The sequence below is a fragment of the Mirounga leonina genome, unplaced genomic scaffold, assembly GCF_011800145.1.
Source record: "Mirounga leonina isolate KUSES-001 unplaced genomic scaffold, KU_Mleo_1.0 Mir_366, whole genome shotgun sequence".
NCBI classification, from domain to species: domain Eukaryota; kingdom Metazoa; phylum Chordata; class Mammalia; order Carnivora; family Phocidae; genus Mirounga; species Mirounga leonina.
Window position 1 is genome coordinate 9,257,181 of NW_023270709.1, and position 24,371 is coordinate 9,281,551.

At 46.9% G+C, this 24,371-nt stretch overlaps 1 long non-coding RNA gene across 1 annotated transcript in view; it reads right to left on the reverse strand.

Annotated features, from left to right (window-relative positions):
* The window catches only part of LOC118027430, a 35,695-nt gene extending 13,708 nt beyond the window's left edge, over positions 1-21,987 (reverse strand). The window contains exons 1-2 of the long non-coding RNA XR_004683822.1: positions 21,800-21,987; positions 15,182-15,296 (exon numbers count right to left, since the gene is read on the reverse strand). This is a non-coding gene — a long non-coding RNA (uncharacterized LOC118027430). The remainder of the gene's footprint in view (positions 1-15,181; positions 15,297-21,799) is intronic.
* Positions 21,988-24,371: the final 2,384 nt, after the last annotated feature.

Sequence of the window (24,371 nt, forward strand, 5' to 3'; positions counted from 1 at the left end):
GCAAAGTTATATAAACTGAGGAAATTGTATCCAAGATCATTGTCAAGGGGGAAAAAACAAGTGACCAGGGGCGCCGGGGTGGCTCAGTTGGTTAAGCCTCTGCCTTCAGCTCAGGTCATGATCTCCGGGTCCTGGGATCGAAACCCGAATCGGGCTCCCTGCTCAGCAGGGAGTCTGCTTCTCTCTCTCCCTCTACCTCTCCCCCTGGTTTGTGTTCGCTCTTTCTCATTCACTTTCTCTCTCGAATAAATTTTTTTTTAAATTTTTTTAAAAAGTGACCGAACAGTATGTAAAATATGGCCCCATTTCTATAAATCTCTTGATTCTCCTCTCTCTCTATATGAGCATGCATGTCAGCGTGTAAATATATGCACATGTACACATACGTGCATAGATAAAGATCTGGCCACCTCTGAAGAGGGGAGTGGACTGAGGGAGGCTTGCAGAGGCACAGTGGCCACATATGGAAGACTAAGCATGGGGACATTCCTACCGTAGACATCACAGATTTGCATGTGTGTTGCTAGGCAATTTTTTGGCAGACAGCAAGAGTGGCTTTTACTAATTCATGCAAACGTTCCCTATAGCCAATGACAATCTTATCGAGGGAGACTTCATTCTGTATGTTTGCGTATTATTTTTACAAGCACAAATCGTTCTTACAATTAAAGTAATTGGAAAATTTGAACATTGCCCTTGACTTCAATCAGCTAACAATCTACTGGAAAACTGAAGAAGAAAAGGACCCCAAATTAGAAATTAGACTCTAGTCTTCCAGTCTGATCACTCTTAGCGATCCACCTTGAAAATAATTTCTGCTTTCTGAAAATCTTCTCTTCTAGTTCTGGTAACTAGTGTGATTTTTCAAATCACAAAAACCCAAGAGAGCTCCATCTTGAAATTCCACATAGTCTCACAGTATTCCAAAGTCTTCCCACATCGCTAGATACCCCTTTTCTTCAGGCTTCAGGCTGTCTTCCATTGCCCACCACCCACCTTCCCTCCTAGAGGCTCCCAGTCCATAGTCCTCCGTCAGTGACGAAAAAGCTTCCTTGAAAGGACTCAGGTTCAGGGACACCCTAGCTTGGGCACCAGCCAACCCGAGTAAGTACGCTTTCTAAGTTTTGGCAGGCGTACCCAAGGCACCCCCCATTCTAAGGAAACACTTTTACATTTATGAATGAATCCTCCCTTCCATGCTGCCCCCATCCCATCCCATTCACCGATTCACTGATGCAGCACAAAATTATTGGTCACCTGCTCTGAACCAGACCTTCAGTTGAATCAGACAGGTCTTGACCCTCTAGTCCCCCAGCCTAGGTAGGGCACACAGAGGTGTCAGGAAAAAATCATGAGTCGAGATAGTAATGCAGGCATGGTGTTACAGAAGCCCGGAGGAGAGACGCCCTATTTAGAAGACACAGAGGGCTTCAGAGAAGAAGGACTGCATCCTGAACAGTAAGTAGGAAGGCAAGAAAGGGGATCCTTGGCAGGTGCAATGAAGGGAACGCTGTAGCTAGAGAAATATTGAGGTGAGAACTGACCACATGCAAAGGCATCTGGAAAGGGTTCAAAAGGTCATGGGGAGCCCCTGAGCCCCTGAAGGAGATTAAGTGGAGAAAAAACACAAGAGGCCCTGGTTTGGGGGAAATATAGCTCTGGCAGTGGTTCAAAGATGACCTAGAGGAAGCTGGACTAAAGTCAAGAAGACCAGCTAGGAGGCTGGTGCGCTAGTCCTGACACACATCCCTTAAAAACTGACGGGCTCGGGGCACCTGGGTGGCTCAGTTGTTAAGCATCTGCCTTTGGCTCAGGTCATGATCCCAGGGTCCCGGGATCGAGTCCCGCATCGGGCTCCCCGCTCGGCGGGGAGTCTGCTTCTCCCTCTGATCCTCTTCCCTCTCGTGCTGTCTCTCATTCTCTCTCTCTCAAATAAATAAATAAAATCTTTAAAAAATAAAAAACAAAAACTGACGGGCTCGGGGCACCTGGGTGGCTCAGTTGTTAAGCATCTGCCTTCGGCTCAGGTCATGATCCCAGGGTCCTGGGATCAAGCCCCGCATCGGGCTCCCTGCTCAGCGGGAAGCCTGCTTCTCCCTCTCTCGCTGTGTCTCTCTCTGTCAAATAAGTAAATAAAATCTTTGAAAAAAAAAAAAAAAACTGACGGGCTCAAACCAGAAATGATGCTCCCAGGTGAGCCAATCTCATATAGTCTGAAATAAACTGCATTATATTGAATTTCCAATGTCCTCTTTGAAACCAAGTGTGGGTTTGAAGAGCATACAGAAAGTTAAAATGCTGGTTCCATTTACACATCCTTAAGACATCTACCAGAAGAACAGGAGTTGGCTTGATTAGGCTTCATGCAAAGACTGATGAAAGGCACTTAGCTTCCCTTTAGGACTCCGCACACTGGACTCCAGGATTAAAGAGAAGAAAAAAAAAAAAACTGAGTTAATTATTCTCACAGCCACAAACTATACTTTGCATTTGGCATCAGTCACTTTAACCTCTTTCCTTGCATCAAGCACACAGCTCAGTTTTACAGTGGAAATTCATTTCTCCACCTTCCATGCCATTCCTCAGTGAGATATAGGAAGGAAATCAGAGAAGTAAAAGGAGAAAGCCCATGGAAAGGCTCTCTGTCTCTCCAGGTTAGAAGTTTCTTTCATGTCTGCAAAACAAACCTGGGAGTCAGCCTGAGAAATAGAACATCCGAAACAATTAGAAAATTCAGTATGTCCTGCCTACAGGTAACTTCAGGCTTTACTATGTCCTAGTGTCAAAAAATCCAGAGCAGGGACACCTGGGTGGCTCAGTCAGTTGAGCATCTGCCTTCGGCTCAGATCGTGATCCCAGGATTCTGGGATCAAGTCCCGCCTCGGGCTCCTTGCTCAGCGGGAAGACTGTCTCTCCCTCTACCCTGCTTGTGCTCTCTCTCTCTGACAAATAAATAAACAAAATCTTCAAAAAAAAAATCCAGAGCAGAAGGGAGGAGATGCAGGTCAGCTGTAGCAGGAGGAAGCCTGGCCAGAAAACCAGTCCATTGGGACGGAGGATGTTAGTGGGTCTTGTGTTTAAATAAGACCCTCGCCCTTTCAAAAGGGGCACCGCCTGCTGACGAAAGAAGCTGGGGAACCTCAATAGTTTTAGGAAAAAGTGTTTCAAAGAGAAAGGGAAGGGCATTCAAAGAGTTTTTGAGATGATACATACTTCTCAACCAAAACACAAACTCTTTAGCTGAAAATGTGTAGCTTTTCCAAGTATAATTAAAAATTAACCTAGAAGAGTGGTGTTCGGCCCATTCTCTTTATATTTGAGATGTCTTGTGAACCTGAAGTTTGATCTAGAGAATGTGCTATTCTCTATATAAATAAAATAGAAGAAAGTCTTTATAAAAGCAAGCTGCAAGTATTTTTATGGAAATAAATTAAATACAGGGCGCCTGGGTGGCTCAGTTGGTTAAGCGACTGCCTTCGGCTCAGGTCATGATCCTGGAGTCCCAGGATCGAGTCCCGCATCGGGCTCCCTGCTCAGCGGGGGGTCTGCTTCTCCCTCTGCCCTCTTCCCTCTCGTGCTCTCTCTCATTCTCTCTCTCTCAAATAAATAAATAAAATCTTTAAAAATTAATTAATTAATTAATTAATTAAATACAGATTCTAGGCTGAATAATTAATCATTAAGTACACACACACACACACACAGCATACCCAGTGACCACAGCCACACCAACTAAATGCCTTTAACAATCAACATCCTGGAGGTTTGAACTTTTCCTCCAGGAGCCCACTGTTTTCACAAACACCATCTTGTTTCTCTACACAACATCCCCAGGATGTGCTCAGAGGCAGAGACTATCCCCATTTTGTAACTATAAAAAAGTGGGGTGCCCACAGGGGACCTGGCTGGCCCTGGGTCACAGGGTCATTCATCAGCACCTATGTGCCAGGCAAGCCAACCGAGTTCAAGAGGAAATTAGCTGTGCCTCTCTGGGCTGAAGCCATCAACACTAAAACTGTGTTTTAGTATTTCCACAACCATTTTGGACCCGATCATTCCCCCAACAACACTGTAGTAGAGTTGTCGCTTTTGTTCCAAGAATGCCCTTTCATGGTGAAGAGCTCAACAAGCTCCTTCCTTGATCCAGACTGGTCTGCCCGGAACTCCTTGTTCCACAGGTGGGAGGAAGTACAAATCTGGGAACAGGGACCTGCACACAGAGCCAACTCCACACAGCATCCAACCACCGCCACCGTGAGTTTCCCCAAGCTGGGCCTAAGGCAGAGCCTTGACACGCGCTGTAGATAGCCACCAAGCAGGGAGACCCCTAAGACATGTTCTCGGTGTCCCCAGAGTTGTTCACTCATCCCCGCAAGGCCTTCGGGATTGGGGCCCCTTCAGCAACTGTAACCATACATGCTGTCTCTCACCTCTGGGCCTGCACCTATGACATGCCTTCACCACTCCTTATCTACCCCACTCACACCCCATGCTATATGTCACTTCTTCCAGGAAGTCTTCCTGACCTCTCTAGGTTATGTGTTCCCATAGCACCCGGTCCCACTCCTAGCATAGAATGTAAGACCACCCTCTGCATGGGAATTACCTACTAATTTGCCTGCATCCCCTATTTAGACCATCAACCCCATGAAGGGAGGGGCCGGGTCTGTCTCCTTCGCCAGAAAGCTCCAGCAGCCGGCACAGTGTCCAGCTGCGAGTAAATGAGCGAGCGTATATTTGAAATCAACAAGCATGTGGGGCTTACCATTACAGCAAGCGTGTGCCAGACACTGAGATAGGAAGACAAAGCTATGTCGTCAGCCCTGGGATAAATTACAATCTAGGAATCTGCGATGGCTTTGATCCTTATTCCATGTAGAGAGAGATTTGTACAAAAACACAACTACCCAGGGGGTGACTGGTAAGAAGGGGCCCAAAGAGCCAGGGGAGCTGGTTACAACTAGAATAAGAATGTTCTTCTCTTTGGTGACAGTGATGTTTCCGAAATGTTTCGACTGAGGTCTGGCCTTTAAACTGCTGCTTTGTGAGAACTAACAGATGAGAGTACTCTCGGCCAGAGCAGTGCCCTGTCTTCAGGCCAACTGGACAGCCAGCCCCCCAGGGCAGGGAGATTCCAAATGTTGATCTAGTCAGGGACAAAAGCAGAGTGAGAGGTGAGGGAGACCAAGTCTTCCGTTTCTTTGCAGCTGTCCCTTCTACAATATAACAAAACAAAACAAAACAAAAAAACCCGCAGATAACAACCAGCCTCCATCCTCTCTGCCCCCAGCTGACTAAAAGGAACTCTGACCCCATCTTCCTGAGTGCTGTTTCTAAACCAGCCCCCACCCCATCCCTTCCTACCCAGAGGGAGTCAGTGGTTCTCAAAGTGTGGTCCAGGGACCGGCAGCATCAGCATCCCCTGAGAACGCATTAGAAAGACAAATTCTCTAGCCCCTCCCTGGACACTGAACCAGAAACATCGAGGATGGCGCTGGGCCATCTGTGTTTTAGCTGGCCTGGCCAGTGAGTCTGAGACTCGCTCAGGTTTGAGAACCACAGCATAGTTCTTCATCATCCCAGCTTACTGCCCGCCAAATGCTCTTGTTTATTTATTTAAACACCTGTTTACTTCTTGTCCTCCCTCCGTGAAATGAGGCTGCCTGCAAACAGGGAACCTGTCCGTTCAGCTCAGGGCTCTCTGCATCTTCTGTGGTTTAGAACGGGTCGTCACATAATGGTGCTCAGTAAATATTTGCCAAGAAAATAAACAAATCTTCCTCTTTTTTGTGTGTTCCCCAACTTCCTAAGAGCTAGCCATGAACCATCCCAGAAGGAGTTAAAACCACCCTTGTGAGTCAGCTGGCTAAGACTCTGGTTATCTGTCAGTGGATGATAAGCCTCCAAGGACAGGAGATGCAATGCCCGACTTCATGACCCTTTTGCCCACATCCCCGAGGCTGCACAGTGCTTGTTCACGGGCTTTCTGAACTCACCTTTCCAAATGCCGGAGGTCCGATGACATTCCATAATCAAGACATCTTGGGCCCACAAACGGATTTAGGATCACTAAGGAAATCCCCACTAGGGTGAATCAATGATTTACAGCCCCCACCCAGCACCTGTGATGAGTCAGTGCAGCCCCCACCCCCTGCGTGGTTCCCCCCACCTCTGTGCCCACGGTCACCCTCCTCGGATCACTGAGGGCAGCAGAAACCAGCTGCTCCTCGTGGTGCCTAAAACCCCAGCTCCAGGTTTCACAGCAGAATCGTTTGAGAAGCTTTACTCTGGGCTGTTGTGGCAGGAAAGCCAGAACTTGGGGGACGTGTCAAGGGAAACAGCCATTCATAAAAAAGAAACTAACAGGCGCCTGGGTGGCTCAGTCAGTTAAGCATCTACCTTTGGCTCAGGTCATGATCCCGGGGTCCTGGGATCGAGCCCCGCGTCCTGCTTTTCCCTCTCTCTCTGCCTCTCCCCTTGCTTGTGCTCTCTCTCTCTCAAATAAAATAAATAAAACCTTAAAAAAAAAAAAAAAGGAACCTAACAGCTGCCGCTTACTCAAGTTCTCTCCCGTGAAATGTACATGCAATGAGGTCTTTTTTCCCCCAACGAGGAGAGCAAGACTTAGAGGGCAACCCTTCCACAGTCCTAGAGCCATCAGCGGTGGACCTTGAACCTCTAATCCAGCTCTGGCCCCAAAGCCCTTCCGAACCTCTAAAAACTCACGAGTGTGCTATGGCCCTCGGCCCCCTCCCTACATGGGCCACACCAGTTGCAATATCTCGCCCAAACACACGGGCAGTAGGGTAAGAGAAACCAACTTTCAGGAGGGGGGATAAACTGGGCAATTTGAAGGGCCCAGGTTGAGAGGACTCTTGGCTCCTCCGCCCGGTCCATCCACCCTGAGGACACCACGCCTCTCTTCCTGGATTTGCCTTGGACCTGCCTGGACAGTTAATATTAACCCGAGGTGATGAGCACCCTTGCGGCGTTCCCAGAGCCTCTTAGAAAGGTGGGATGCTGACTCACTGCCGATGTGGCAGCCACGTGTTCCCACAGTTCCCAGCCAGCGGGCAGCCTCCTGTGCTAAGCAGAAGGGCCCCTTCATCCGGGCAAGGAAGGGGAAACGCGGCTGGTTCTCAGTGTTCCTCCCTCGGAGGAGGAGGAGGAAGGGTGGGGGTGCGTTAGCACTGGAGGGAGAAGGAAGTTCTGGGCAGCTGAGCAAGAAGCCCCTGCCTGGCACCCTTCTGCTCTGTCTGCCTTCTCCCTTTCCCGGGTGTTTACCACTCTCATCCCAGCACGCCCAGTCACGTGCAACAGGAAACTGGGGGCTGCGGAATGAAGATGTGCAGAAAGATCACGGGCACACACGGGGAAGGGTTAAAGGCTACCTGTGAACACACGGCCTGCAGAGTGCTTAGCCCCTCCAACAAGCCCCCGCGGCTCCCACGCCAAGGCCAGTTCTCCCTGTCTCTCCGCTCCGCCCCCACCTGTTAGCCCACATGCACCTCTGCCCCAGAGACAGAGGCACCCGAGGCTTTCGCCCACCTCGAGTGCTAAGGATAGAGAAGCCGGGCTTGGCACACCTTTCTTTTTTTTTTTTTTTTTAAGATTTTATTTATTTATTTATTTATTAGAGAGAGAAACAGCATGAGAGGGGAGAGGGTCAGAGGGAGAAGCAGGCTCCCCGCTGAGCCGGGAGCCCGATGCAGGACTCGATCCCGGGACTCCGGGATCATGACCTGAGCCGAAGGCAGTCGCTTAACCAACTGAGCCACCCAGGCGCCCTTGGCACACCTTTCTTTCTGGCCCCGTGTGCCTCTCAACAAAAATGAAATGAAAAAGCCATGGGCAATTGACACGTGCAGCCGCAGACAACTATAGACTCGGCACACACACGTGGAAAGACTAGGAGAGAGCGTAGGACCTACAGATTTTAAATTCCATTATTCTGAATGGAGGTGCTCTTGCCCAAAGGAAGCTCGCCCTGCTGTTTGTTTCTCTTGACACCTTCAGCCCTAAAAACAGTGTGACAACGCTAAGACCGATTTGGGTATTCGGGTGAGTGCGCATCCATCCAGCCGCTCAGCTCCGATACCCTCAGGAAGGCTTGAAACCCCCAAGAAAGACACTCTCCACCCCTGAGAGCTTGGATCTGGGGAGCTGGAAACGTGGCCTTCCCAGCCACAGCAAATCCAGCCCTTGGCCACAGCCCCGAAATAAAGCCCTGTTGAGCTGAAGCATGCCTGGGTGCTACATGCTTGTGGGTGCTGGCTAATCACCCTCTCTGATTCACACCATTATTAAACCGGCAGCCGGGGCAAGAAGCCAAATCGCCCAGGGTCCAGCGCTCTGGGCAAGATCTGAAGAGTGTACGCAGAACACACAGATGAGTAAGTCAAGAAATGGGGTCCCTGCGCCAGACGGGGCTACTCCATTTCCCTTCCCGGGGGGGAAGAAAGCCTTGAGTAGAGCAGCGTCACCCCTCTGGACCACATCGCCCCCGGCCGTCACACCCCGTGTCCACATAGCAGAAGGAGCCCGCTGGGCGCGGACACCCCTCACCAGCCCGAGCCCCGCGCGCAGCTCAGAGCGCGCAGGGGACATCAGACCCCAGTCGGCCTCGGCAGCGCTGGGGGCCCAGATCCCATGGCTCCTGCGCATGACCCCAGTTGCAACAGCGGGTTAAAGTGCACAAGCCGCCTGGCGAAACCATCGGCGGTGATAAGCTGCACCCTTCTTGGCAGATAACCCCGGCAGGAGAGAACACATTTTACAATACCTCTGAGCTGTGCTTCCAGCGGCCTGGCGTTCAAAAGGCCCCTAACCGGTCGTTCTGGTGCTGACCCCCGATTACACGGCATTAACAGAATTTTAATATTTTTCCCAAAATAAACAGTGAACCCAGTGCTTGGCGTTTCAACATGCTACTTCAACATCCAGCTTGTTTTTAGCAAAATAAACACCTGGTTTTCCAAGGGGTGTTTTCAGAGGTGAGGCCAAGGAGGTTCTTCTCCTTCCGAGCCGCACGTGCAATCGGGTTTGGGATCCACCAAGCAGACCCGAGAAATGTTGACTCAGTGAGTCAGCCCTGAGCCCCAGGCACCGGCAGGAGGGACACGGGTGTAGGGCTCTTCGAGAACTGAACTTTGTCCTCTAGTGGAGTGTGCAGCTGGACCGAGGATCTTCAACTAAGGATCCCAGGGCCCTCTGAGTGGGGATCGTTACTGGATTGAACTGATGTAGAGTAAGGTGGGGGAGAAGATACAAAAATGGAGCCCTTGCCTGAATGAGCTTATCGTGGAGTCAGGAAGACAAGAGAGAAACACAGAGACGTTACCAGAAATACAGAGACTTGTCAGACCCCAAATGTTTCCGGAATGGTGACTGTTTAGCCAGGGGTTTTGACTGCAAAAGGAGGGCTGGATGGGGGGCACTGCCGGTGGGTTGCAGGTTTGGAAAGGATGCTGGGGGAAGGGCACGCGAGCAGGATTTGCAAGGAACGGAAAACAGGATTCCGTCCTATGAGCTCCATTCTTTCTACACACCCCCCTGGGTAATCTTACCCACAGCTCCAAGCACCACCTCAACACAGTGACTCACAGATATATGTCTGCAGCCTGGTCCTTTCTCCCCAACCCCAGATTCCAATGGTCCAAGAGGTCATTTCCCCGCCGTCCCAACTAGGGACTCTAGCCATCTTTGTCTTCTAGCTGTACCTGCATTGGTTCTTCTCTTAGCTCCCACCTCTGGGCACCTACAAAAGGGAGATACCCAAACCAGACAACCCCGGGTTTCTCCTGCACCGCCCCTTTGCCTTCCCGGGCTCCCGGGCAAGCCTGGCCAGTTATGCCTTCGATTGGCCCACAAGCCAGCATCCCCTTTCCACCCTGGGTGCATTGTGTCTTTGTCTCAGGTCTTCATTGTTTCTGTTGCCTTCTGTCTGGTCTCCAGCCGGCAGCCTCCGTGCCCTCCTATGTTTCTCGGGAGGTTGTCTTGCTATGACAAGGGCCTTCTCGTGCAACCTTCCACGCTGGCTCCTAGAGAGAACACATGAAGTCCTCCCTCCAGAGCATGACCTGGACTTTACCCCAAGGCACCAAACTTTAGGGTGCAGTATTTTAAAATGAGGATTTTTAAAGCTTCGAGGGTACTTAGCAAGACACATTCGTTGTAATAGGAAGCTGCCAGATGGTGCATATTGTTAATGACACCCATTGTGGGCTACCCAACAACACCTCTAGTTGATTATGTAGTCCCGTGCCCTGTTGCCAGAGCAGAGTTTGTGCTCTACTGGTGAGACTTTCAAAAACAGGCCCATTTATCTTTTAGCCTCCGGGTGTACGGAGTTCCACCCAGTTCCAAAGCACTAGAGGGTGCCTGGATGGGCCGGGCTCTCTCCCACCTCTGTGCTGTGCACAGGAAACCCTTTTCCTCTCAGATTCCACTAGTGACTCCGTGAATCTCAACCAGGGGCAATCTTATTCCTCAGGGCACAGCTGGCTGTGTCTGGAGGCATTTTTTTATTGATACAACCTGGAGAGAAGAGGGTTGCTACGACCGTCACCCGGTAGAGAGGCCAGACTCCACATCCCACCCTGTAGAGGACAACGAAGAATGATCTGGTCCAAAATGCCAACAGTTCCAAGGATGAGAAACCCTGGTCTAGATTCAGCTCAATCCTCATTCGCCCCGCTTCCCAAACGCTGTCCTTTCCTCCATGAAAGAGAGAGAAGCAGTCTCCCCAAATCTCGTCCGAATCTGTACAGTAACAATTATCACGTTGCATGTAACTATTCACTTCTCAGCCTTTTCCCCAAGCTTCTTGAAGGCAAAGAATTTGTCTTCTTCTCCTTACGCCACCAGGACATGGTAGGAGGTCTCAGGGAATGATAGGCCAAAAGAGATCCGAGTCAGATCCAGGCCACAAAGTATTGTACAATGCACCAGAATAATGTCTACCCTGCCTCCCCAAGAGTCACATCATCTCTTATTGACACCACCATTGGCGGCATTTGATATACAAACGCCACAGTGTGCTAAGTATCACAGAGAACTAGAATGTAGACATGGGTTGTTTGCTTCAGCTTACACAATAAAATTCGCTGGCAAACCAGTACACCAAGGTCAAAAGAGTATTTTAAACACCAACAATCACCCTCAACCAATCATAAAAATATATACATGTGCACTCTGGGTACTTGGGCTACCTTCTGAAAAGTGAAGAAGTAGAGGAAAGAACATCAGTCAGAAGAATAAATTCCTGGAGAGATTGTAAAAACAGAAAGAGCCCTCAGAAGCTCAGGAGGTATGACCCTGCTTCTCGGCCACAGAGCTGTGAACACTTAGGTATAAAATGTGTGGACAGAAAAAGGCAAAATCTCCTTCAAGCAGAGTTCCTCCACCCAGCTAACTCACCCAGATTCCAGAAAGCTAATGAAAGTCAGTTGGTAGAAAAGCAAATGTGTGAAAGTGTATGAAAAAACAAGGAAAACATTTTCGAAAATCTGCTTTGGTCCCACCCAGCTCAACCAAGTGTCTTCTGGATGCCACCCCGAAGGATGCTCAAGAGGCCGGGCACCCACACACCCCCATCACAGACACTGTCATTGTCGGAAGGTTCTTTATCCAAGAGCTGGGCAACCGCTCAGCCCGCTGGAGGAATGGAGCTCACAATAAGAAAATACATTAATATCAAAATGTGAAGCCAACAGGCTATAAGAAAAAGAAAAACAGACTCGATACCAGAGAAGCTCATTGGAGATCATGGACCCCTCAACTTTACCGCAAATGGATTTCCTGTTCTGTTTGCAAAGGGATCAAGAAAGATGTCCATGCCAAAAGTGTGTGTGTTGAGAGCCTCAGGGTCACTGCTGACTCCGAGTGGCCCACATGGGAGCACACAGAAGGGCAAAGAGTGGGGGCACATGCTCTCCTCCCTGAGGAATGCAGCTTCTTCACAGAACTCTGCTCCTATGGTAACCACCACAGACCACCAGGAGTCCCTTCAAGATGAATGGATGTGTTAGCAAGAGATTGATGTTGTGCTGCGACGATTGTGTTGGATAGAGTGTCACATAGGAAGACTGTATCAGATAAGAATATCCCTTGTGGATTAAAATCGTAAATGAGCAGGGTTGCACCCAGCATCAGGATTGCATGGAGAACAAGCCCATGCCCAATGCCCGGGGCAGGGCAACAGGTGCGGGGAAGGGTTGCCCTGCTCCTTCTCCCCAGCAAGCCCAGGATTAGTGTTTGTTCCTCGTGGGTCTTCAGTCCTCTCCCACTGGCTTCTAGACTATCTTGTCAGGACAGAAGGGTCCCTCTTAGGGGCTGGACCTCCCCAGGGCTCAGCCAGACAGGACCTGCCAATCTCCACCTAGTCCAGGAGGAGAGTCAGCTGCTTCACTGGACCATAAACATAGTTGGTGCTCTGGGCAAAGCAGAGAGTCACTGTAAAGACTAGCGTTCTGCTTGTCACTGGCAAGTACTACAGCAATCACACTTCAAAATCTAAAACAGCACATGGAAGTAAATTCTCCCGCCCCACACCCTGCCCAGATTTGCAAGGGGGAGAGTAGCTGATACACCAGTGGTTGTCAAACCTAGGCGGAAAGCATCTGTTTCATTCTGGAAAACACTTACTGAGCATCTTCTATATGCTACTCTCCAAACTTGGCACAGTTTATAGAATTTTAAGTTAAATAAAAAGGATATACTTATTTGATTTCAAGCACAAAGAGAAAAAACTTAAGATTTAGGAAGAATTTTCCCTAATAAGCTCAACAAACTCTTGTGGAATAAATCAGGAAATAATAGATTTTGTTCCTGGATGTGTAAATGGAATATCATGTTTGGGCATAAGGACACAGTCTTTATCAGAAGAGAAGCTCACTTTCAATAGAGCATAGAGTTTGGTTGTCTTTGATCAAATATTTTTTTAAATTTAAATTCAATTAGCCAACGTATAGTACATCACTAGCTTCAGATGTAGTGTTCAATGATTCATTAGTTGCGTATAACATCCAGTGCTCATCACATCATGTGCCCTCCTTAATGTCCATCACCCGGTTGCCCCATCCCCCACCCACCTCCCTTTCCGCAACCCTCAGCTTGTTTCCCAGAGTCAAGAGTCTCGTATGATTTGTCTCCCTCTCTGATTTCTTCCCCTTCCAATTTTCCCTCCCTTCCCCATTGTCCCCTGCACTATTCCTTATGTTCCACATATGAGTGAAACCGTATGATAATTGTGTTTCTCTGATTGACTTATTTCACTTAGCATAATCCCCTCCAGTTCTATCCATGTTGATGTAAAAATATCTGTATATTTACGTATTCGATTTCCTAAACCCAAAACTATTTTACTTCCTATCTGGTTGGATGTGAAAATAAGAAGAAAATACATCTTTCAGGGCGCCTGGGTGGCTCAGTCAGTGAGGCGTCTGCCTTCAGCTCAGGTCATGATCCCAGGGTCCTGGGATTGAGCCCCAAGTCAGGCTCCGTGCTCAGTGGGGAGCCTGCTTCTCCCTCTCCTTCTGCGCACCCCCATGCTCTTTCTTGCTCTCGCTCTCTCAAATAAATAAATAAATAAAAATCTAAAAAAAAAAAAGAAAATATATCTTTCTAAGGTGCATAATGGCCCATGTGCTGTGGTATTTTTAGAATGTGTACCTGACATTTAATTACAGCTTTAATTGAGCATCTGAATGTGCCAAATAAATCACCACACCCATGACAAAGATGCCTAGTATTGCTGGTAAGAAGATAAAATGATTCAGCCACTGGGAAAAAGTTTGGTGGTTCCTGAAAAGGTTAAACCATCGAGGTTCCCTATGACCCAGCAATTCCACTGTTGGGTATCTACCCAAAAGAACTGAAAGCAGGGACTCAAACACTCATAGAGATTTTTATACACCAATATTCACAGTAGCATTACTCACAACAGCCAAAAGATGGAAACAACCCAAGTGTCCATCCACAGAGGAATAGATAAACAAAATGTGACATACACATACGATGGAACATGGTTCAACCTGAAAACAGAAGGAATTTCTGACACACGCTACTACATGGATGAACCTTAAGGACATTATGCTCCGTGAATAGCCAGACACAAAAGGATAAAGCTTGTCCTTTTCCCACAGATATGAAGTACTTAGAAGAGTGAAATTTTCAGATTCATAGAGACAGAAGATAGACTGGTGGTGGCCAAAGACTAGAAGGGAACAAGGGGGAGTTAGGGTTTAATGGGGACAGAGTTTCAGTCTGGGAAGATGAAAATGTTCTGGAGACAGTGGTGGTGATGGTTTCATAACACTGTGAATGTACTTAAAGCCCCCGAAACATATACTTAAAAATGATTAAGATGGTAAATTTTATGTATGTATATTTTACCACTAAAAAAAAGAGAGAGGGCGCCTGGGTGGCTCAGTAGTTAAGCATCTGCCTTCGGCTCAGGTCATGATCCCAGGGTCCTGTGATCGAGTCCCGCATCGGGCTCCCTGCTCGGCGGGAGGCCCGCTTCTCCCTCTCCCACTCCCCCTGCTTGTGTTCCTGCTCTCACTCTCTCTGTCAAATAAATAAATAAAATCTTTAAAAAAAAAAAAAAGAGAGAGAGAGAAAGAGAGAGGAAAAATGGTGCCTACCCTGAGGATAATCCTCCCTCCCGTTGAGAACAACCCACCAAACCATTAATGCCTGTGGCCACACTGGCCCTCATCTTCCCACCCAGACCTTTAAAACCATCACTCTCAAAGATAGGTGACAGGTCAATGCTCAGAAAGAGGATGAGATCTCACCCCAGCTAGGTCAGATTAACATATTTCATCACGGAAAGAGAAAAGACCAGAAGAGGGCTCATTTTCCATCACTGAATTAGTAACCCCAGCAGCACTGGTAGAAGCCAAAGTGCTTGAATACCTAGTATAGACCACCTCCAGGACAAAGGGGATGCTCTCTTCCTAGCTTCCCAAGGCCTTTCTGGGTTAAGACAACATGAGGCAGTCCCTCTTGACCTCAACTGTTAAAATTACGAGGGAGAGGTGGGGTGTCGGTGTGGGGCTGGGAGAGGAAAGGGGTTAGCAGGGAGCGAAGAGGAGAGGCAGAAAGACAGATAAACTCATGTCAACCCCTGAGAACAACAAACTGGAAGCAGAGCATAACCATTGTGTCCGTGACTTACTGGTCCAAGAAGTCAGGGTCGCAGGAAGGAAGGAGGGCATTCGTGTTTCTCCGAATCCTTTCCACAGAATTGTAGCCTCTTATCTTCAACCAGCATTGGACACCACTTATCACAGCTGGGAAAAAAAAAAAAAAAAAAAAAGTTTGTATCAGCCCCAGAGGCTCTAACAACATATAGGGAGAACGGATGGGGCAGTTCAGGGTGAGAAGTACAAGGAGTTTTTTCCAAAGACTACCCATCGTGGTGCACTTGTACCTTTTCTGCTGAACTCTCTGGCATTTCCACCTGCTTCTAGAATGCAAAGCAGCAGGAAGACAAGACCCAAGCCTATTCTCCACACTTCATGATGCAAACAAATGTGTGCACTTAATTAAAACAAATTTCTACACGCTGTTTTTGTTACCCCCTCAACAAAAATATAAAAATTTATAACAAGAAGATGCCCGAGAAAGCATTCTCTAAGTTGTACATTGCCATGTAAACCTTGATTTTCTTCTGTACTGGTCTGCTGGAACTGCCATAACAAAAGACCGCAGACCAGATGACTTAAACAACAGACATTTCTTTTTTCCGCACTTTCTGGAAGTCCAAGAGCAAGGAGCCAGCAGGGTTGGTTTCCAATGAGGCCTCTCTTCCTGGCTTGCAGATGGCCACCTTCTCACTCTGTGCTTAAATGGCTTTTCCCCGTACTTATGCAGAGGGGGAGAGAGATCTCTGCTGGTTCTCCCTCTTCTTACAAGGACACTAGTCCTATGGAATTGGGGCCCACCCTGATGACCCCATTTAACGTTGATTACCTCCTTAAAGGCCCTTTGTCCCAATACAGTCACACTGGGGGTTAGGGTTTCAACATCGGAATTGGGGAACATAATTCAGCCCAAAACAACTTTGCATAGAAGTCTACCACTTTCAAAGCACTTTCGTGTACATTATCATTTTTAACCCTCACCACAAACCTGGAGATAGGCAAGGCAGGTGTCACCCCATGGTACGGAGGAGGAAGCTGGGTGTTGGGGGTTCCACACCTCACCTGGGGACATGAAACTGCTAAGTGGCAGAGCTAGAATTCAAGACCAGGGCTGCGGGACTCCAGAATCCTTAACTGAAGTAAAGAATTTCACTGGTTCAATTAAAAACATATATATTTAGTGCTTTCTACGACACTTTGTTGGGGCAAAGTCCAAACACGAGAGGCCTCTCATAGAACGAAAAGCACGTGGCCTTGGAAGACAGAAATGTGTGCATGTGCATGTGTGTCCAAGGTGTATTTCACTTTCCTGCCCATTCACCTCTGTTCGTATACTACTTTTCCTCCTGGACCTACTTTATGTGACCTCTTCTCCCCCAAAGCCTTGTAGCCCATGGTGAACTTGCTCTCCTCTGAGATATTGGTCTCTAACACTCTTTTGAGAACAAATCCCTTTCTGTCTAGAAAGGGATTCTAATTTGCACGTCTTTATAGCCTGTTTCCCCAGCCTCAGCCATTCCCGCCTGGATGTAAGACTGACTCTGCTCTGCAGCTTGCCCAATCACAACAGTGCAAATTTGTTTTTAAAAGTTTTCCCTGAGGGGCGCCTGGGGGGCTCAGTAGGTTAAGGGTCTGCCTTCAGCTCAGGTCATGATCCCGGGGTCCTGGGATCCAATCCTGCATCAGGCTCCTTGCTCAGCAGGGAGTCCACTTTTCCCTCTCGCTCTCCCTCTGTGGGCTCGCTCTCTCTCGCTCTCTCTCTCAAATAAATAAATAAATCTTAAAAAAAAAGTTTTCCCCGAATCTCAGATATCTGCTGAGAATAAATTATTTTATTGCTAACAGCCTAAATCTCAGTGACATAAAAATGTCCTTCTCCCAAGGTCGAAAAAACACAAAACAAAGGGCTATAAATCCCCACTGTCCCTGAATCAAGATGCCACCTTCTCCACCATCCAGGACATGCACTCCCATATGAGAAGTGTTGAGAGTGTTCCTTCTCCTTGTTTTTGCTTTCTTCTAAGAGATTTTCCAGAATGAAGAGTTCCTGCAAGCTGGAAGCTCCTGAGTGTGCACAGAGTAAATGTCCCCTCCCATAGTGCATTATTGTGTAATTATATACAGTCCAAGAACAAAGTGCCTGAAGCTTTAGTGATCTGACAATGTGTTCAATTCCAGACACGAACACATGAATCCCTGATCTCCTCCAGGGAGGTAAGCCCTGTGTGCGCGTCCTCGCTCTGGCCTCTACCAAACGCTGGAGTGCTGAAGAAACAGACGTGCAGTTATCTAATACTGGAGTTGGGTATGCTCTATAAAAGCTATCTCTAAAAGTTTATCTCCTTTGGGTTAATAAATGCTCTTTGAGAGGGACGCCTGGGTGGCTCAGTCGGTTAAGCGTCTGCCTTTGGCTCAGGTCATGATCTCAGGGTCCTGGGATCGAGTCCCGCATCAGGCTCCCTGCTCAGCGAGGAGCCTGCTTCTCCCTCTGCCTGCCGCTCCCCCTGCTTGTGCTTTCTCTCTCTCTCCCTAATAAATAAATAAAAATAAAAAATAAATACTCTTTGAGATTATAATATCATCAGGTAAACGAAATGCAACAGGTTCTTCTGATTAAAACAGGTTATGTTTTCAAAGTTGTTTTTAAGTTTTAGGTAAGGCAACTATCCTGGTTTGCCTACAACCGTGGAACATCCCAGGATGCAGGAATTTCAGTGTTAAAACTGGCGAGAGTCCTGGGCAAACCGAGATGGTGGATCACCCTATTAAATGATGTGAGACTGGGAACCTATTACAGAAAGCATAACCTTTGTGGGGGGGGGGGGCGTTTTGTGGTTATTTCATTTTTCTGTACTCATTCCTACGTTCGTCCTGAGACAAGGACACTATCAGCAGCTTCGTAACTCTGTAGTGAGAGCTTAGGTATTCGGTGTGAGTGTATAGTCAGTGGAGCGTTAGGAGGGGCACCAGGCAAGTGACCCCTGGGGTCAGAGCAGAGGGGAATCTGGAGCCCAGAGACCCAAACTGTGCCAGAGGGTACAATCTAGGAGCCATTCCAACATCTGGAACATGGCTGAGAACCTAGAAATATGAAGGGAAATAAAAGACCTCGGGGGAACCAAAATCAGTATCACAGTCTCACGTAAAAGAGCTCCTGCCAGACCATTCCTTAGAGCCTGATTCTAGGACAGTTGGTTTATCTATGTTCCCCTGAAACACAGAATCCAAAATCAGCAACAGAAATGCCACAAAGCAGGCACAATGTGGGCAGAAAGGTGTGTCTACCATCAATCTAATGGCAATAGAGAGAACATAACGATAAAAAGAAAGGATCAGTCTGGTGTTATTTACCATAAGTAACGCCTTGACCTTGTGGGTCCCTGATAAGAGTCAAATGTTCTGCTCTCACAGATGCCACCCTCCAAGGTCACAGGATGCCTTAATGCCTCTCAGATTTTCAAGGTCACTCACTCATACTTGGAGAATGGATGTATGAATTGTCCTACATTAGAATACTTCTGAGCAATGAAAGGAACAAGCCATTGCTAAGCGGACGATCTCAAAAACATTATGACATGAGGGGGGAAGGCAGCTACTGAAGAGTTCATACTATATGATTTCATTTATAAAAAATTCTAGAACAGGCAAAGTTAACCCGTGATGATAGACATCACAAAGTGGGTCATTCTTAAAGGCAATGGGCCTTTCTTTGACTGGAAAGATGACATGAAGACTCTTTCTGAGGTGACAGAAACATTCTGTCTTGGTTGGGGAGGTGGTTACACAGGTGTGTACCAATTGTCTAATGTATCAACCTAAACACTTCAGACCTGCACATTTTATTATTTATTAAGTATACACCATTTAAAAATAGTTTCTGAAACACATTTATTGATAGCATTTTTTCTAAATCAGAAGTAACACATACCATGTCAACTATCTGCTTAAAAATCAAAAATCAAAACAGTTTCTTAAAATAATACAGTCAGGGTGCCTGGATGGCTCAGTAGGTTAAGTGTCCGACTCTTGATTTCGGCTGAGGTCACGATCTCAGGGTCGTGAGGTCAAGCCCGGCATCAGGCTCCATGCTGAGCGTGGAGCCTGCTTGAGATTCTCTCTCTCCTTCTCCCTCTGCCCCCTCCCCACTTGTTCTCTCTCTCTCTCTCTCTTTGAAAAAAATAAATAAACAAAAATAATACAATTACTCAAGGTTCATTCACAAGTACATAGTATGTCTCATCAGCCCCTCCTACATGCCTGGCATTGTGCTCGCCCCTGGGAATACAAAGAGGAATAAATATTATCCCTGCCTTCCTACTACTGACAGGTAGATGCAAGGCCAGATGCTCCCAATATAACGTGATAAGGTGTGAATAAGAAGAGAGAGGTAGGGAAGGAGGTAGTTGGGAATCTGGGAAGACTTACCAGCACCAGCAACATTTGAGCTGAGATGTAGAGAATGCAGTTACCACCAAGAGGATGGAGAAGTGTAAGATGAAGAATTGCAGGCAGAAACGGCATTTGCAAAGAGAGGCACAAAGGGTAGTTTTATTGGAGAACAGGGAACCCAGGGCAGCTGGTGCATGGAGTACAGGAGAGAAACAAAAGATGAAATTGAGAAGACACAACGGGGCCAGACAGTGAGAGGCATTTGGACTTTATCCGATGGCCAACAGGGAGCCCGTGAGAGTGAATGATCGGGATGGTTTTATCATTAGATCACTCTCTGCAGCAATGTGGAGGGTAGCTTGGAAGGGGCCAATGATAGGGCAAAGACACTGGTTACCCTGTGCCAGGTGATGGATATTAACTGGACTAACTGCGGTGATCATTCCAAGGTGTAGACAAATACTGAATCATTATTGTTGTATACCTGAAATTCATATAATATTACATGTCAATTGTACCAAAAACATAAAAATAAGATTATAAAGGTCCCCTCTTTTTAACACACCAATTAAATTTTGTAAATGTAATTATAAGAGAGAGTGTTACTGACTGAAAACGCCAGAGACACACAGAGATGAGTGTGTGTGCCCAGTGAGCACCGCTGTGAACTCCAGGAGAGCTAAGGGAGGAACACACTAAGGCAGTAGGTAAGGGGATGGGGCTTTTCTGGCAGAAAACAAAAATCCACAGGATTTAGCAACATCGAGAATAAGAAAAGGGGAACAGCTGGAGACAACTTTAAGACACTCAGCTAGAGCATTTAGCCCAGAGGTGACTTTTTTTTAAGATTTTGTTTATTTATTTGTCAGAGAGAAAGAGACTGAGCACAAGCAGGGGGAGTGGCGGGCAGAGGGAGAAGCAGGCTCTTTGCTGAGCAGGGAGCCCGACATGCAGGGCTCGATCCCAGGCCCCTGGGATCATGACCTGAGCCGAAGGCAGACACTTAACCTACTGAGCCACCCAGGCGCCCCAGCCAGAGGTGACTTCCTTTAACGAGATCACAACTACGGGCAGAAGGGTTCGCCGTGAGAGCGAGGAGGGCTTGAGGTGCCTGCAGGACTTCAGCTGCACCTGTCTGGCTGATGTCCGGAATAAACATCGGAAGGAGTTTGGAAGGCAGTGATGGACCAGACGAGAAGCTGGAGATTCATCCCCCCAAATGCCACCCAGTCCAGCCAGAGCTCAAAATGTTGATGAGGGTGGGGTGAATCTGGCCTCATCAAAGTCTTGCTGGGGACGCCTGCATGGCTCAGTTGGTTAAGCAACTGCCTTCAGCTCAGGTCATGATCTCAGGGTCCTGGGATCGAGCCCCGCATCGGGCTCCTTGCTCAGCGGGAAGTCTGCTTCTCCCTCTACCTCTGCTCTCTCTCTCTCTCTGACAAATAAATAAATAAAATCTTAAAAAAAAAAAAAAAAGAAAAAGAGAAAGACTTGCTGAAGCATTTGGAACTGAGAACACCTGTCCGTGCACAGGTAGGGCTAGCAAGGAGAGCATGGGCTTTGGAATCAGGAGACCTGGGCTCCAATTCTAGCACTCCACTGGGAGTACGGGGAAGGCTAGCAGAACAGGGGAGGAAGGGAAGAGCAGACAGAGAGAAAGGAGAAGGGTAAAGCCATCCCCGAGAGGGGTGCTCCTTCCACCACTGTCCTCCACCTGAAACCACTCCTCCTCCGGATGCAGGAAACACAGCAGAGTGGCCCCGCCAGCTTGTTGAGCACTAGGGAGTTGAGAGCAGTCACGGGCCCAGTAAAAAGAGACACGGGCATTGGATAAGCCCAAGCCTTAGTGCTTTTGAACAAGAAAAGCTGCCGAATTTCTGGGATCCACTACAAAAAGAAAATGTGAGGCTTTCTTTTAAAAAAAAAAAAAAATTCAGAATTTCAAGCTGTTAATAGTGCATTAAACCAAACACGGGGCTTTTCTAAGCTCAGAGATCAGTGCAACCGCACAGACCACACATCCATGAACTTGGACAGTTTAATAATCTCTCTGAACATTAAAATACCCCTCTCTACAGCAAAGATAATGGTCCTTACTGCACGACGTGCTGAGGGGGGATTCGATGTTAACCATGTGTGTGAGACGAGCCTGACCCCATCAGTGCTCAGTACCTGGTGGGATTTTTCTCGCCACTGCTCAGCTCCATTTGCCCTCAGAACCAACCGTGGTCTCTAGGCAGCAGGCTTCCTAGGGCACTTACCCCACATCTCCTTAGAAAGTAGTCAGTGGTAGTCCTGGCTTGCCTAGGGAAAAAAGTTTGCAGACGAGGCCCTCGTTAAATGATACGCGTCAGACACTCTTAGCAAATATAACTGCAAAAACAGGAAACAAGGCAATGTTCAAGGAAGCTTCCCTCCCCGAGGAGACACCTCCATTTGTCATGTTTCATTGCCCACACTGTATTGCCAGGCCCTGTGTGTCGTGCTATAAATAACATATTCTACCAGGAGCCCTTGGCTGGGACAGAAACGAGGAGTCCGTTTACCGAGAAGAGCAGACAGATGTCGTACATCGTGAAATTGTCCGCTTCCGCTGCTGATTCAATCCTCATGCCACTCGGGCCACGCAAGGATGGAAGAGAACGGTGTTCTTTTTTTGGTTTTGTTTATGTTTATCATCTAGAAGCTTTATTGTTTTGTCTTTAACACTTAGGATTTTTTTTGGCAGGGGTGGGGGGGTGGTGGAGGGTTATGGCAAAGGAGGGATCTAAATTACATTTTTCTGTGTAGATATCCTGCAGGCCCAACCCTATTTATTGAAAAGACAGTCTTGCCCTGCCCGGCAGGAATCCCAGTTTTTATAAATTTGAGCATTAATTGAATCTTGGGTTGGATGTGCTAATATATTTTTCTCCTGTGATCTTCCAGGAGTTTTATAGTTTCCTGTTTCACATTTAGTCTGTGATCCATTTGGAGTTCATCTTGGAAAAGGGTATCAGGTCTGTGTCTAGATTCATTTTTTTCTTTTTTTTGTATGTGGATGTTCAGTTGCTTCAGCACCATTTGTTGAAACGAATTTATTTTTGTAATATATGTTAAAATAAACATATTCTGGGCACCTGGGTAGCTCAGTCGGTTAAGCATCTGCTTTCGGCTCAGGTCATGATCTCAGGGTCCTGCGATTGAGTCCCACATCGGGCTCCCTGCTCCGCGGGAAGCCTGCTTCTCCCCCTCCCGCTCCTCCTGCTTGTGTTCCCTCTCTCGCTGTGTCTCTCTCTGTCAAATAAATAAAATCTTTAGAAATAAATAAATAAACAATGAATCATGGAACACTACATCAAAAACTAATGATGTAATGTATGGTGATTAACATAACAATAAAAATTTAAAAATAAATAAATAAAATAAACATATTCTTATGGAAACAAGACACATTTAATCAGCATTAAACCACCTAAAATCATGTCACATTCCAGGCTTTCGGATCCTCGCAGCAGTATGGCAAGGGAACAGCAGTGGATAAGGGAGGTTTATCTGAAGGAGTGAGTTTTCTTAAAAATCTTCAAGAATTTATTATACAAGAAGTTCTTAGGGGCACCTGGGTGGCTCCATCAGTTAAACGTCTACCTTCGGCTCAGGTCATGATCCCAGGGTCCTGGGATAGAGCTCCCTGATCAGTGGAGAGTCTGCTTCTCCCTTTCCCTCTCCCTCTGCCTCTCTCTCTCTCTTTCTCTCTCTCATGAATAAATAAATAAAATCTTTAAAAAAAGAGATTTATTTAAAAAAATAATAATAATCCTGTTTTGTACTTTTAATTTTTACTTGATATGTTCCTAATAGCTCTTTGTGTCAATAAGTGATATTTTTACATCATCATCTTGATGGATGCCGACACATGATATGCTAACTGGCCTACACCTCCTCCCTTTCCTGAACACAGATTCTCTCCACCTCTTTAAGCTTCTGCCTTCCAGATTCCTGTTTTAATGGTACCCACCACTATGGCTTAAGAAATAAATCCAAAGTCCTCCCTTTGTGTTTCCTTTCCTAATCCCATTTCCTTTCCTACCTCTGAGTAACCATTATTCTAAAGTTAGTGCTTCTCATTCCCCATGCATGAATCTACCCCCATTACTATCTCCAACTGTATCCATTTAACAATGTATTGTATGGCTTTGTAGACTTTAAATCTATCCTACTGTATACATTCTTCTGCAGGTTGCTTTCTTCACTCACAATGATGCTGCTAAGTTTTATCCATGTTGTTGTATGTAACTTTCATTTATTCATTTTTAACTACTATCTGGTATTTCATTATATGAGTTGACTCATTCATTTCCTACTGATAGTAAAGATAAGAATGATGCTATCTTCTGGTATAATCTGTAGGAGTTTCTTTAGAGTCCATACCCAGGACCAGAATTGCAGGGTTGAAGGGTGTATGTATCTTTTTTTATTATTCAATTTAAACTAAAACTAAAACCAGAAAAAAAAAAAAACAGTTCACCCATTTCTCCCACCCCAACCTCGTGCCTCTGGCAACCACTCATCTTTTCTCTGTATCTATGAGCTTAGTTTATTACAGACCTATTTTTTTCTAGATTCCACATGTAAGAGAGATCATATGGTATTTGTCTTTCTCTGTGTGAGTTATTTCGTTTAGCATTATGCCCTCAAGGTCCATCCATGTTGTTGCAAATGGCAAGATTTCATTCTTGTTTTGTGGCTGAGTAACATTTCATTACATATGTATATGCCACAAATTTTTTTTATCAATTCATCCATCAATGGACACAGGCTGGAGGTGCCTGAGTGGCTCAGTCAGTTAAGCAT